This window comes from Aphelocoma coerulescens, chromosome 14, assembly GCF_041296385.1.
Source record: "Aphelocoma coerulescens isolate FSJ_1873_10779 chromosome 14, UR_Acoe_1.0, whole genome shotgun sequence".
Lineage (NCBI taxonomy): Eukaryota > Metazoa > Chordata > Aves > Passeriformes > Corvidae > Aphelocoma > Aphelocoma coerulescens.
The window spans coordinates 12,146,187-12,161,913 of record NC_091028.1 but is presented as its reverse complement, the minus strand read 5'-3'; positions in this window follow the sequence as shown (position 1 = coordinate 12,161,913).

Genomic DNA, 15,727 nt, shown 5'->3' with positions numbered 1-15,727 from the left:
GGGCCCGGGCAGGGCTCACAGCCACGCGTGACAATCCCCATTGATGGCCCTGCAGAGGTTTTGTCCTGAGCGTAAGCAGGAGGTGAAAGCAGCCCTGATGAGGGACAGGTTTGTTGTACTCAGCCTCAGAGAATTCCCTTTTCCCCTTTGTTACCTGCCCAGCTCTATGCGTCAAGATTTCTGGTTCATCTCCCTTATTTGGGCTTAGACTGAAATTAAAACAATTTATATTGATACAAAATAAAATAAATCAACATCAATTACTTCATTTTTCTGTTCTTTTACTTTCTCAGTTTTTCATTTTTTCCCATTATTTTTCTATTTCTACTCTGTTTTATTCTTCCCTATCTCTGTTTCTTCCTATAACTCCTGTTCTCTTTCTGCTGATTGTCCAGCTGCTTCTATTCCTCCTTCTTTCATCTCCCACAGAGAGAGGGAAAAGACTAAAATACGGAAGAGAACAGAGAACTGGAGGATAGAAAGACAGGGCTGTTGAGGGCAACATTATTTCCACTTCCCCCCTTGGCTATGAGCAACTGAATTAAGAGCAGAAAGATGGGGAGCTCTTGGAGGAAAGGTTGGGGAATAAACTTCTGGGGCTCTGGCCCTGAGACCATCTGCAGATTAAAGCTGGAAAGGTGTCTGGCAGCTGGAGAAGGCAGTGGGCTGCTTCTGCTTGAAGACCTGACTGCAGATGGGAGTGACAAGAGGAGGACCAGTGGGAAGGAGCTGCTGCCTCTCGAGCTGAGGGTGCAGCTGATGGACCCTCAAGTGTATTGAAAACTCTTTGCCCATACCTGGGACATGGCTGCTGTCTCCCTGAGCCCCACCAGACACCATCACTGCCAGGAAGAACATTTTGCTCAGTGAAATTGGGAAGCAAATAAACTACAAGGAGGATTTGCCCCCACTGCAGTAGTAGCACCTTGCAGCAATACCAGAGCTACTGCAAACTCAATCAAAACTCCAGAGCTTAGGCAAGAAACTGGAGGTCTTGACAGGACAGCAGGAAAAGGTGTGCAGTGATGGAATCAGCCAAGGTGATAAATCACCCTCCTTGTGCTGGGTGAACAAACTGAGTCAGAATATTGAACTGTTGCTACCACAGGGCAGGTGCACTCCTGGCTTAGCCTGGGTGATTTGAAGATGTCTGGGCCCTTGAATTTGCTCATTGTGCATTCAGGCAGCAAAGCTTGTAGATCTGAAAGAGCATTTATGATCTAAACTCCTTTTGCTGCTTCTCTGTTGAGACTGTGACTCTCTTTGCCTGAGGAGGTGCAGGAGTTTATGTGCACTTCAAGCCTTACCTAAGCTGGTAGTTTTGTCGTGTTAAAAGTGCCATGTTCTGCTTATTGCATTCTCGAGGTTTTATATGGCTTTTTCAATGGCCCTCTCTCTGCACACTCCCCATGGCAGAATGAAAAAGTGGCGAGAGGCAAAGGGAATAACATTCTCCTGCAGAGGAATGAACAAGAGCAGTTCAAACAGATCAACCATTTTCTAGCAACATCATTAAGTATATGGGAACCTTCTGGTACTAAAGTATTACTTTTTGCTGTAGGTATTGAACCCTTGGCTGGTTGTTATCTGCAAGACTTTATGATCCCTACTCTATTCTCTTTCTGAGAGATCCCAATTTTTTGAAGTGCTTGCAGTCTTAAAACTCGTGAAGCCAAAGAAAACTGAAGTAATTTGGTACCTCTCAAGAAAAAACCCCACTTACTAGTGAATTTGTATCTCAGTATTTGCCTTGTCCCTTTTAATGCCACTGGAAGGGGTGAGAGAACTGGGTTTATTCAGCCTCGAGAGAAGGTTGAGGGGAGAACTTATCACCATGTTCCAGTATTTAAAGAGTGGCTACAACGAAGATGGAGACTCCCTTTTTACCAGGAGTCACATGGAAAGGATAGGGGGAATGGGTACAATTTATTCCTGGGGAGATTCTGATTGGACACAAGAGGAAAATTTGTCACAATGAGAACAATCTGTCATCAGAATAATGTTCTCAGAGAATTGGTGGATTCCCCAACATTGGACACTTTTAAGGTTCAGCTGGACAGGGTGCTGGGACATCTTGTCTAGACCAGTCTTTCGCCAAGAAAGGTTGCACCAGATGATCCTTGAGGTCCCTTCCAACCTGGGGAGGGATTCTATGATTTCAGTGTATCCTGATTTTTAATTATATTTTCTTTCTCCTTTGATAGCTCTGTGAATACAGAGGCTGCAGAACTTTTGGTGCATACTGTTTGTGAGTTCTCTTGCAGTGGATTCTCTTGCAGTGGCCCAGCCCAGCTGCCACCAAGCAGTAAAAATGCCATATTATGTCAAAGCAATTACTCCTGCTTCTCTTATTAAATTGGCAGCCGCTATTTTTTCTTTTCCGTGCGGTATTTTCATCTTCTGTCCCACAGAAGACACATTGCTCATATACATAAAGTATGTGAGTCGTGACACTTCATGGAGTTAATTTTCAGTATTTTCAGACTGCTTGACAGCAGCCTGTTCTCCTTCATTACACACCAGCCAGCGAGTGGATTAGTTTACTTTCAAAACACAAAACCTCATATTAATCCACAAACAATTAATTATTGAGAGAAGACAAGCATATTTTGAATCCAGCCTGTGACTTTCCTACTTATTTCATGCAACGAGGCATGATCTGTGTAATTCCAGGCATGTCCTGCCAAGCATTCTGCAGTTCTTAGTGAAGACTGGATAATAGGAAAAAATCCTTTCCTATGAAGCCCTGGCACAGGGTGCCCAGAGAAGCTGTGGCTGCCCCATCCCTGGAAGTGTCAAAGGCCAGGTTGGACAGTGCTTGGAGCAACCTGGGATAGTGGAAGGTGTCCCTGCCCATGGCAGGGGGTTGGAACCTGATGGTCTTTAAGGTCCTTTCCAACCCAAACCATTCTGGGACTCTGTGAAGTTACTGTGATTACACCCCAGGATTATGAACCTTGGTTCTGAGAGTGAAGAAAGATCAGAAATTGAGGTTCTGCTCCAAGGTGTTCCCTCAGAGGGCACAGAACCTGGGGCTGTGAGACCTGAGTGGGGCTGTTTCAAGTTCTGAGCTCTAAATGTGGGGACACATTCCTGCAGCAAAAGGGACAGAACTGTCCCTGTGCTGGCTCAAGTGTTCTTGGTGTACGGAAAAACCTGGCATTGCAGAAACAACTTAAAAGCAGACCTAAGTCCTGAAAGCATTTGGACCTCTGATTTTGAGTACAGAAGGCTCCAGCAATAAGGTTGAGGGGATTGAGCTTTGTCAATTTAGGTGCATTTTGTTTAGTCATCCAAGTCATGAAAAGTAATCGGAAAACAAGATGAGTGACATTAAGAGGGGAAAAAAAGGCACAAATCTATAAATTGCACAAACAAAGCCAAAGCCCTGGGAGCAGAACCTCATGCATTTGCTGCCAAGCTATGTCCATTTTTTTCTGCATTGTTTTTAAAATGACTTTTCATCTGGTGGTGCAGAGCCAAATATCTCCATGGGCAACATGTATCTCCCCAAACGCGTTGGAAATTAGCAAGCCTTAATAAAATTTATGCATGGCTTGCTATTGCAGTTCCTCATCTAAAGGGAAAACAGATGTTCTCTTTAGTTATTCTCTTCATGTCCGAAGGAAAGCTGTTGGTTACAGTTTGGTTTTAAAAAGGCTGGTGCTGAAAAGGTTACAAATGATGCAATTTTTGCAATCCTACTCCAAGACTCTCTGTGAACCTGAATTGCTGAGGTGACACTTGCAGATGCCTGTCACCCACTTACCAGCCTCATATTTCTTAACACCTCCACTTTAGGATGAATAAATGGAACAGAGTTCCCAGTATTTGCCTGAGATCACTAACAGGCTGGCGTGCCAGGCTCCGAGCCCCTTGGCTCAATGCACGGTGAAGTTCCTCAGCCTGGGCTGGTTTCAGAGGTGAGGCAGAACGGATGGATGGTGCATCTGAGAAGTGTCATTGGACATGTCACTGAATGGGCCTCTCCAGGCTTCAACAGGAAGAAGGGAAGAAGCCTTGATTCCTCATCTCCCTCACCTGGCTCCCTTCACTGAGCACACGTGCACCCTGCCCACAGCATTCCCCACTCACACTGCAGATGGGCAATCTTCTCTCTTTCCGCTTTTACACAAATAGTTTCAAGATGTGCAAAAAATGATGTCGGCACTTACAGTGAGTGTTTGCCATCTGAAAGAGTTTGCCCTTGCAAACATGGAAGCATGTGCGCACATATATCTGAAATTCGTATTTTGCTTTGCAGATGCGTGTCAAACACAGAGCCTTTCAAAATGCTAATATTTGTTTGTTTCTACAACATATTTATTCATTGCTCTCTCAACAAAGGATCTCAAGCCTTCTTTATTCCTCTGCAGCTACCAAATGGACATTGATTTAAAAAACCTTCTCTCTATCCACAAAAAAAATGTCCCAAATAACAGAAAATGCAGTAAATTGTAGACATTGGTTTAATACCCTTTCTAAGTGTTTATTCAAACAATCCTTTTTAGCCTGTGAATATTCACGGTCTTACAGATAATATGGAAGATAAACACTCACGCCACACCTAAATGCCACGACCAGCTAATTTAGGAATTATTGCTCTACCAAAAATGGAGAAGGAACAGGTTCTGTCACTTAAAGAAACGATAGCAAATGATGCAAAACCCAGGTGGCAGGAATGCAGAGAGGAGCTGGCAGGAGCTAACCAGATGAGTGATCAGCATTTTATTCAGACAGTGTTTCAGCGTCCACCCAGAGGAGATTAAGTATCCTGTCCTCTCAGTGCAGAGAAGAAGAAATAAATCAGCTTTTACCACAAGTAGGGTGGCAGGGAGTTAATTAGGAATGGAAAAAATATATTTCAGTTTGAAAAGGAATAAAAAATGGACAAACGAAGGAAGTAAAAGACACTGAAAACATGTTGGAACCCACCTGGGAGGCTGACTGAGAATCCTGCCTGGGGATCTGCAGCCACAGGGGACTGACAACAGGTGATGCCGACAGCTCTCTGAAAGCTGCAGTCCAGCAGCCAAATGCTGCTGCTCTGAGTTGTTATATGAAAGCAGACATTTCCCATAACCTGTCTCATGTCAGAGTCTGTCCAACCACAACGCGTAGAAAAAAGGCAAGGTTGCATAAAGAAATAAAAGAACCTTCGTTTTCTTCTTAAGGTAGTTTTTAAAAACCACAACCCTTGTTAAAGTCAACAGGAATTTGCTCCACATCTCTTCTAATTTGCCTCCCAGGATTTGTGCTAAACTAGATGATGACAGATTCTGCTATTAGAACAAGCAAAACTACACCAGAAAATTAGCAGAAGCCACAAGCAGTAGAACAGTGGTGAAATCACCTTATTGCCCTGTGTTCAGTGATTTCCATTAATGATTTAACAGTAAAGGTCAATTAAATGAGTGGTAGATACTGATACCCGCTGGCCGTGGCTGTGCTCTGTGTTGTTGGAGCACACGGGTACGGATATGCTAAAGCAGGAACAGCTTCCAAAGGCAATGCACCATCTCCCCTCGGCCTGATCCGAGGTTAGATGTGCCTGGGGCATGTTCCTCTGCTCCTAATGAGGATCAGTTCCAAACTAAGGCTGCCAGTCCCCTTCTGTCAGCTGAAGGACAGTGTTCTAGGAGGGGTAAAGACTTCTGTATCCCTCTGGGATTAAACCCTGGGTACCAGGGGGTTTGGGGCATGTTGCCTTGCAGGAGGCAAAGTCCTGGCTGTCAGCTGAGGGGTGACACACACCTCTGTGGAAAATGGCACAGGGCCTGCTCCATGCCATTCCAGAGCCCTTCTTGCCAGGAATGCCGTAGGCTGCAGGTCACTGCTCAAGAGGAAAGCTTGGATGTAAATGAATGCAGGAACATGGCTTCTGGCTGAAATATTTAATCAATGTGGAAGTGCCACCAGTGAATATCAACATTCCTCATTTTGGGTAAAAGCTGGGAGTCACATTCCAACAATATATTCAGAAAGCATCAATATATTCAGATTGCATTGGCTGATGCAGGAGCACTGGCTGTGGTCAATCACCATCCTGGTAATTTAGGAGAGTGCAGAAGAAGGAGTGCTGGCTTTTGAGTGTCTCCATGTCTGTTATTTATACACGGTGTCATCTGGAGCTGGCTGTTTGCTTGTAGCTTTGGGCTGACAGTTCCCTGATTCCAAAGGCAATTCAGCCCCTGACATAAAGCAGAGGAACAATGCAGAGTTCCTGTAAAACAACAGTGCTCCCCCCACTGCTGTCAGAATGCAGGGATTAGATGCAGAATAATGCAGTCCCTGATCAAACCTGCAGCTGTAATTCAACCTCTGGACAGTGCTGATGTCATAAATTTGGGAAGAAAGTGCAGCTCAAGCGATTTGTGAACAAGAGCTGGTGAGTCCAATTGAATTACAGTTGTGGGAGCAGCCGGGATCCCCCTGCACCGAATCATTACTAATGAGAGCCAGAGAGTGATTACTTACAACTTTAATGAAATTGAATTTTAATTTATAACCTTGGCTAGGAGAAGGAAGAAACATCCACTGAATATTTGGGGGTGACAGGACAAAAGTAAAAAACAGAAATCCAAAATATATGGATGGACAATGCATTCTCCTGGAAGAGAGAAGATAAAATTTTATCTTCAAAAATAAATTCATATTTAAGGAAACAGTTGTGATACAGTGAGGACTGAAGAAAGCTATTCTATATCACAGTTCTGATGATGAAAGACCTCAGAAAGAAAATGCTCAGATGTGTTTTCTCTAAACCATTTATAATGCTCATAAAAAGGGGAATCTTTAGCTGATTCTCAAGCCATCACTGCCCATTATTTTAGCATGAAATCAGGAGAATGGTAACCCCAAGCACCACTGACATATTCTAATCAAATAATCCCATGGAACTCTTTCTGAGCAAGTCTTCCAATTTCAGCACTGAGTGATTCACTACTGGAAGGAAAAGCATAATTAACATTAAATACTGGTTTCAATAGAATTCTGTTTCTCGCTGCTTCCCATCACTCTGGAGGTATCACTCTGCTATTTTAATACCCTTTTTAATATTGTAGCTTTTCTGCTGGTGCTACAGGAAGGCCTAGGGAGGTTAAGAAAAGTGGTTTATGAAGTTTGTCTCAGATATGGAAATGTGAGGAGAGAGAGGAAAAACGGAGATCTTGAGTGGAGGAACACAAAATGGATGAATAAGGGAGCACATGTGGCTCACGACACAGATCACACAAGTTTTGCAACTCAAAATATGAATCTGCAATTCGAGGATGATTAGGAAGGTGTGGTACGGATTGTGGAAGGTCTAAGACATGGGGCTTGCAGCCAGGGTCACACCAATCAGGCGGAGTATGGAGAGGTGGTGAAAAATGCTCCGACTTTTGACTTTACATTTATTTTACAGAAGGTAAATCAATATCTCTTCACCCCAGTGCACTTGTGTCATATGGCTTTCTGTTACAAGGTGACCAGGGCTTGGACATGTCTCTTCTGAGCTGAAAACAGCTTAATCCAAAGGGATTTTTTTCTGCAAATATCTAAAGCACTGTATTACTTCATGCCATGGGGTGATGGGATCCAACCCAGTATTTTATGTGCAACTTGACTATCATCAATAGAAACTATTACTACTCCAATGGTGAAACATGCAAATTGAGTGGGAATTCAGTGCTATTTGCATATATTAAACTATTTTGTTAAAAGGGGTAGGTAGTATTAAAAGAAGATTTGCTGGACAGGAGGAGATTTTCAAAGATACAGGGAGGGTTCTACTGGGAGAAATGTTATAAGAAGGGGTGGCTAACAGTGAAAGGTCTTCAAAAATTCTTCAAAAAATTATTTCCCATCGAAGTGTATTGCGGTGCACGCTCATTTACCCAGCCTCACATGCCCGTATTGATGTTGGGAGCCCAAGGCGTTTCCTGCCACCACTGGAGGGAGACCTCATTCCTTCGAAGAGCTGTAAAACTTCTGCTGCCAGACTGCACTTCAGTAAGGAAGAGTGAAAAATAATCTGGAGAAATACAGCTGCTGAATTTGATCCAGGCTGGACACGGTGAATCACAGGTTCTAATAACAATAATAATGCAGCACGAGTGAAACAGTGCCAGATTAACAGAGGTGCTTAATGTTTCCACTCTGATCAATACTGCTCAAGTGAGTCTGCTCCAGGGTCTGAACTCAGTCCTGGTTAAATCCACCACCATTCCCCTCCCTCCTTCCTCACCCCTCCCCTCACTCTCAGGCTGTGCCTGCAGAAGCCATTTGTGATGTTAAATTCTCAGGCTGATATTTCCTAACCCTTTCTCTCACTGTGACCTTAAGTGTGACCAAAATATGTTTCCGTCAATGGCATTATTTTCATTTTCACTTAACCCCTACTGGCCTAGTGGCCTATTTTACAATCATTCAATTACCCCCACTGCTGCTGAGAAAAAAACAACCAGGGAGAAAATAATTTTTTGGTGCACCTCAAGGTTGTTGACAGCAGGAGGATAGAGAGCCATCAGGCAAGGTCCAAGTCACTCAGGCACTGTTGGCCCAGTGACAAGTGCATGGATGTACTTCAGAGAGGGGCCAGGACATACAACTCAGCTCTAAAACCCCAAAGCTTCTGCTGGTGGAACAAAAGAAGCAGTTCTGCTAGGAAAAAAAGAAGAAGAAAAAAAAAAAACAACAAAAAAACAAGCCAAAAAAAGGGAGCAATTCTCCCTAATGCCATGTGGCATGTTCCCAAAAGGATGATGTTGCACATGTCTGTATAGACACATTCTGCTGGGTGGTGACACAGATGTGTGTTTGCACAGGTACACACTCACCCACTCTACCCAAGTTACAAAACAGCATCTCAGCAAGACAAAACTCGTGATAAGAAAGAAATTCCTGTCTGAAGGACTCTCACATTTCCAGTAACAGTGAAGGGCCCACGGAAACTTTCAGCTCAGCTGACTGACTGTGGTTTGTGTTTTGAACTTTATTAATGACACGTGCTACCACCTGAGAGCTGCCTCCTCACTCCTTAACTAGGCTACTTCTAAAATTAGTGCAGAAAACAAAGCTTTTGTTGAACATATAGTCTCATCACCTCCCCACGCAACTGCATCTGACACCTACAGTTGCAGCCAACCATGAGTTTCCTGTTGTACTCACTGAATGGGGCAATTTCAGAGTAAATATAGTTCAAACACTTATAAATCTCTAGAGTGAAATCCCTGCTGTGCTGAAAATAGGAGCTTCACCACAGATTTTGATAGTTTTTCAGTCAGTTTTAAAGTTGCTTTTGGTTCTCAGTGAGCCTTGTTACTGGCAAGGGGACGATTAATGTAATCTTACAGCGTGTGCCACCCTGTGTCTTCCTGCTGACCCACACGTCAGCTTCCATAAAGCACCACGGACTTCCTGACAGGAATCATCTGCTCTGCCCTCATGGCTTAGATGTGCTGGCTGGAGACTGCAAGATCCAGCTTGTGAACAGCGACCTAAGACATTAGAGAAGAGGTAGGAAAGAGCAGGAAAAAAACCCATAATCGCCATCAGCTCCATTAATTTTACTGCAGGACAAAACCTCCCCCTGGTACAACCTGCTCGTCCCAGCCTAAGCACAGGTGCCTGTTCTGCAAGTCTGTACCTCCCATCTGCTTCAGCTCTAGCAGTGGTTCTGGCCAGTGCTAAGCATTTGTAAGGTGTCATCTTGGAGAGATAATTTGTGCTCGGTATCCGTGATTCTCATGGATTTCCTTAGGACTCCACCTGCAGGACTTCACACACTGGTGGAGTCTCATTATCACAAAATCTCCATATGCTGTTTTATAGCAGAGAAGGTCATGGCTTAGTTGCTGGAAGAACCCACTGTTCTGACTATCACCACAGAAATAGAAAGAGCTAAAGAGAAGAGAAATTCAAATCCCTATCCCTACTGCACAGTGCAGTTCAATCTTCCCGAGGCATACAAAGTAAATAGTAGTAATAAAATGTGATAGGAAAATCAATTGGAACAAATGAAGCACTGTCTGTGCTGTATTCCAGCTCCTCCGTCCCATTGTTACCGCTTTGATTAATAAACAGCAATCTGATAATGAGCAAATCACCTCAGCACCAGGATATGGGGAAGCTAATGCTGCAGGCAGCCTACAATGACAAAGCTGAATCTTCCCAGTGTAAGGTTGTGTTTGGAAGGTGCTGGGCTGGTCCAGGAGGTTGGGTCAGAGAAACCACGACCACCACAGGACAGGCTCAGAGGGCAGAGCTCTTTGGGAGAGGAGCTGTTGTAAGCCACTGAGTTTGATGTTATATTTATAAACGTGCACTTAGAACCAGGCATCAATTTTTCACATTCATTTAATAGAAGTTTACCCCACTGGCTTTCTCTAGGGTGCAAGAATAAAGGCAACAGCCCAAAATTGGCTCTTAAAACAGTATTTTAACAATACAGTAATGTTAGTGTAGGGAACTCCAACTAGGTCAGAGTTGATATCCAGCTTAGTTTCTTTCTGGTGCATATTTAGATGGAGCTGAATGCTAATGGAATTGTGTCCATTTCTGCCAGGAGTAAATCAGTTTAATTATGAGTTATTCTTTATTTCTTACTGTGTTTATTTCTTTGCTGTTCTTTCCAAATGTTCCCATGACCATGGTTGGAGATTGCCTTGTGCAGCCCTTCCTGAGCAGCGTCCTGATGTGCTCTGGTGCCCTCCTGAGCACTCTGTTAGGAGTTACTCTGACTGCTGCTGTTTGAGCAGGGGGTTGAACTTCAGCAAGTGTCAGTGCCTGTTTCTGTCTCCTTGCTGTTTTGCTAAGCCCTGGTAGATGCAATCACTGCAGGCTGTGCCAGAGATCCTTGTTAGTTCTCCACCTCTGTGAGCAAAAATTATCAGATTCACTGACATTTCAGACACAGAGACGAGGAGCAGTGTACATAATTGATGTGAGACCACTGGTTGCAGGGAATTTAAATCAGAAGTAGGGATCTGTTTTCCAAAGAACTGGATATACCCAACACTTGTCATCAAGGAATGGTTCCAAGAGCTGACTGCTGACCACGAGAAGGCTTTTCTACCAACATGGGAAAAAGAAATTAATGGGACAGGGGATAAAGGAGAAATCTTAGTTCTAAAGTGGAATTTTTCCAAATGCTACGGTGTTAAAATGGTTACTTTGGCAGTGCTCTGAAATGTCAGGATGGCTGCTGTATCTGAGGGAAAGACAGGTGGAGTGGTAGCTATTGCTGCTCAGATTGCAGCAATTAATTCACATATCCTCTGAAAACAGCAAGGGAAGCAAGCTACATCCCATGTCTCTTTCACATTCCATCCCAGATCCACTACTTTGCTCTACTTCCCATTTTCCCTGGGGGGAGCAGCCTGGTCCTGGCCCCAGTGCTGGTTCCTCATCCCTGGGATGGTGTCCCTCCGTTCTGCACAGGCTTCTGACAAGGCTGCAGTGGATCTCTCCCGTGTTTCCCTGCAGAGCCTCTCACCTGCAGGCTGCTGCTGCCCTGCTGATAGGACTGGGGGCTGCAGGTCTTTTCCTGCCTTGTCTTTGCCCGGGCATAATGGGGATCCTCTGAAAGAGCCATCTCTCCATCTTTGTCTTTCTGCATCTGCACTTTGGAAGAAAATCAATATTGCTGTTTGTTGCTAAATTGTCAGACAGCTTTTGATGCTAATATCTGATGAAGCAGACATGCTGTTGTAGATAGTTACTCTCAAACAGGTTCTCTATCATCTACCATCTGCTTTTAAAAGGTCTTTTTTTCCCTTTTTTTCCAGTGACTAATGGTGTATTTAACCCTGGAGAGCTTCTGATCTGAACATCAGACAGTTTCTGCAGCACAGGAACAGAAAAGAGGAGGTGGGGGAGGGAGAGTGAATGAGCTTCCTGTTGTTCTAACTTGGCTTACTGGTAGGGTTCTCAAATCAAACTAGAAATCTCACCACTTAAGGCAAGCCCCACTCAAACCCTTGATCCAGCTGCCAGATGGCATCACCCCCTCACTCAGAGTCTTGAGACAGAGCAGTGGAGCCCAGGGGGAGCCAGGCCGTGTCACTCGCCCATGTGGACAAGTGCCCTCAGTTCTCTGTCATCTGCTCCATCCATACAAAGACAGTGACAGCACCTCCTTCTTAAAGAAGCATTAGTTCTGCAGGTGAAATCTGCAGGGATGCCAGGCCTTCTGTTTGCTTCTGCAGCCTCAACATTTACAAGGAATCAATGAAAAGTCTGTGAGAACAGATTCCTCAGTGTTTGGGTCTGGGACTGTCCCTGAGAGTCAGACAGTTTTACAGAGATACCAAAAGTGATGCCTGGGAGCATGGCAGAATTCTGCAGTGCCTGAAGGATATGGAGGAAATCTCATGCCACAGGCTTTCAGCACTGCCTTGGCTGAATTAGGTGTTCTTCCCAGGAAAGTGTTGGACAGAATGGTCAGCCCAGTTGCTGCAAGTTCTGTGTGGGCAGGACTGGCACAGCAGGGTCACTGTAACTCTTGCTGTGCCAGAAGGCTGTCCCAGGCAATGACTGTACTGCCACCCAAGCTGCCAGTGCTCAAGAGCCCCTATTCACTGTGCCTGAACCAAAATTCACACTGGATTTGGTCTCCAAAGCCAAAAGCCACATGGCCTTGGATCCATGGGAGAGCCTCCTTTTTGTTCTGCAGAGGAGTCTGGAAAAGCATAAGGTTTTCCTGGAATTACAGTTTCAACTGACACCTGTTCCTGAATCTTGTGGTGCTCTGGTGAGGGACCTCAGGGCTGCACACCCCAAATCAGCCCTTGTGGTCCACAGGGTGCAGAGCAAGCAACTCTGGGAACTGAGCAAGCAGGAGAAAGGGGGGGGAGACAAAGTGACTTACAAGCAGTGAATCACAATCTCCTGTTTGATATTGTGTGTCTCTTTGTGAGATACTGTTCAATTCTCAGAGCTGAACGAGAGCAAGGGAGATGGAAACTGCACCAAAGGGGAGCACATTTTCACGGTCTAAGCTGATTAAGGCTGAATGACTTGGAATACACAATACAAATAACTGCAAAATCCAAGAATGCTGCTCTCCCAGAAGCCCAAAACTCTTGTGTCTTGCTTTTCCAGTCTCCAGGGAACAGTTTAACTGCTGCTTAGACAGCCCAGCCCAGACAGAGCTGAAGAAGCTGAGAGAAGCTCCAGGGCTCAGCAGTGCCCGACTTCAGCATTGTACTGAGCTCTCGAACCCTGGGCCATGAAAATAGCTTGGCACAAAGAACACAGAAACCTCTAACAGGTTTACAGGCATTTTTCCAGCTTTGGCATCTATCTCCACTTCAAGTTTGTAGGCACAAGCCTGCTTTGTGTGTGTTCCTACCCCCCTGTAAATTGTGCTGCCAGAGATGTCTGTGCTGCAGCCGGACCGATTGACAGCTTTGCCTTCAGCCAGAATTCTGATTCAAAGGAATATCCAATTCTGTGTCATAAAGTTTGCATGAAATTTTTACCTGCAACAATTCCCCAATGTGCTGAACTGCATGATGCTGACTTATACAATACATCATTTTAGCAGCAGAGTTAAACAAAACGCAAAGCCAGACTCAGTTTGATTTTTCTCTTGTGATCACAGACATAATACCACATGTGAGAACTGTAAGCCATTACTTCCATTATTTTGTAGTATAAAAACATCAAATACAAGTGTTTGAATCTAATCAAATGTTTAAATGTAGACTTTTAAAACTATTTCAACTATAAAAATTAAAAATTAACGCCAAAATTTTCTTCAGATAAAAGATTGAAAGTATGTGAAATATTGAAAATGACTGCTTCAGTATTATTGAAATACTTTAAACTTTTAAAAAATGAAATGTTAGAATGGAAGAATTTCCACAGACATTTGATTTAGATGAAAACATATTTTCTAACAGGACAAGTTAAAAAATTTCCAATTGCATTTTCTAGTGGGCAATTTTTCAATGACATTTTCAGAAGAACATTCTGCATGTGAAAAATTTTCCAACAAGCTCTTGTGAGCTCTTAAAGGCAAGAAGAACTAGTTTTCAAATAACCCATTTTGAAAGGCACTTATTATTCTATGTTTTACGCCTTTTACAGCACAAGCAGCAGACCAAACATAGGGCAATTTTGGGCTTTCTGTTACCTCCTTTCTAACTTAAAATACAAATTGCTGCAAAATGTTCCCAGACCTCAATTAAAAACCATGAATGATTTTAAAATGGGTTGTGCTGAGAATGTTGCTTACCTTAGGTAGGGATGTACACCTGGGATCCACACACAGCAGCTGGGGCTGAGCTCTGGTGTCCAAACACAGCCTCCAGTTCCAACTCAGGTCTGCAGCTTGAGTCTCCCTCTTTAGACTGATTCAGAGAATGTATCTGAATTTTGGTGGTACCTGCAAATCCAGTTATTGCCCCCAAACCTCATATCAAGTGCTGTCTAAAATACAGAAACAACCAAATCAACATTAAACTTGTCCCATTCTAACCCTTTGATGAGATCAGGTGGAGAATCTGCTTGAGATTTCATTGTGACACTATTTACAAGGAACATTTACACCATTTCCAATTCCCACTTCGTTTTCTGAGTTGTTCTTCCCAGTTTTTTGACCACACAATCCCTACTGAAGCTGGCTATGCCTGGTGGGCTTTTGTGTCTGTGCTGAGCCCAGGTTTGTGTAAATGGGATGTGCATGTGAGGAGGGATGTGGCCTAAGGTGATACCTCACAAAGGAGATTTAGCAGGATGGAAAATACCGCAACGATCTACAGCCCAAATTCCAGGCCTGCACCTCCAATCTGCTGGTTCAGGACTTGGAATCCACACTGATTCCAGCACTCTGACATTCAGGGAAAATCATGGCCTCTTTTCAAGATCTGAAACAGTTTTTCAAAAGGTGCAGGGGTTAATTTCCTTCAGTTGAGAGGGAGAGCTCTTGGCTCCAGAGCAGAAGCATCTCCCAGCCAGTGTAAATGACAGTGGCCCCTTTTGCTCTGTGGCTGTTCTGCAGCTCCACTCCAGCTACAGATCTGCTCTTGGAGTTCACACCCAGAAGTCAAGAGGGAACTGAGTTTTCAGTCCTTGTCTACCAAGTTACAGAGAGATGAGGGTTGTGCAGGCTACAGCACCCAGCTGTGCCATGAACTGCACTGTGCAGGGTCTGGTTGCTTTGCATCACATGAGCAGGCAACCACAATGCCCTATAGTGTCTGCAGAGCTGGGAATTTACAGATGCACTTGGATGTGAGAAGAAAAGCCTGTTCCATGTATCCATTCCTCTCTTGTTTCACAGAAATAATTAGATCTCTTGTTCTCTGCCTCAATCCCTACTTCCACTTTTCCCATAAGGTGGTTTAGCTGTCCTAAATTACAGATCAAAGAGCTAAATGCTAAAGGCCAGGCTAATTCTCTCGTTTCTTGCTGTAGTCTATGAAAACCCCAGACAGTTCAGAGGGCAATTCATCTCACCCTCAGATAGCCATCTCCAGTAAGCCAGACAAACAGCTCTTTGGAGGTGTATCTCTGCTCACTGCTAAAGGAACCTCCTCCAGATTTTGGCATATGCCTTTCCTGTGCCAAAAGTGAAGTGGGACAAATCACATCTGCAGCTTTGTCCATGCAAAGAGACATAAAGCTGTGGGGAGAGGAGATCACTGCAGAAACAACAGTGGCATTCTGAGATAGTCCATCCCCTCTGCCCCACCAGCCATCTGCTGCAGCCATTCTAGCAGATGGTAGCGATCCCTGTGGC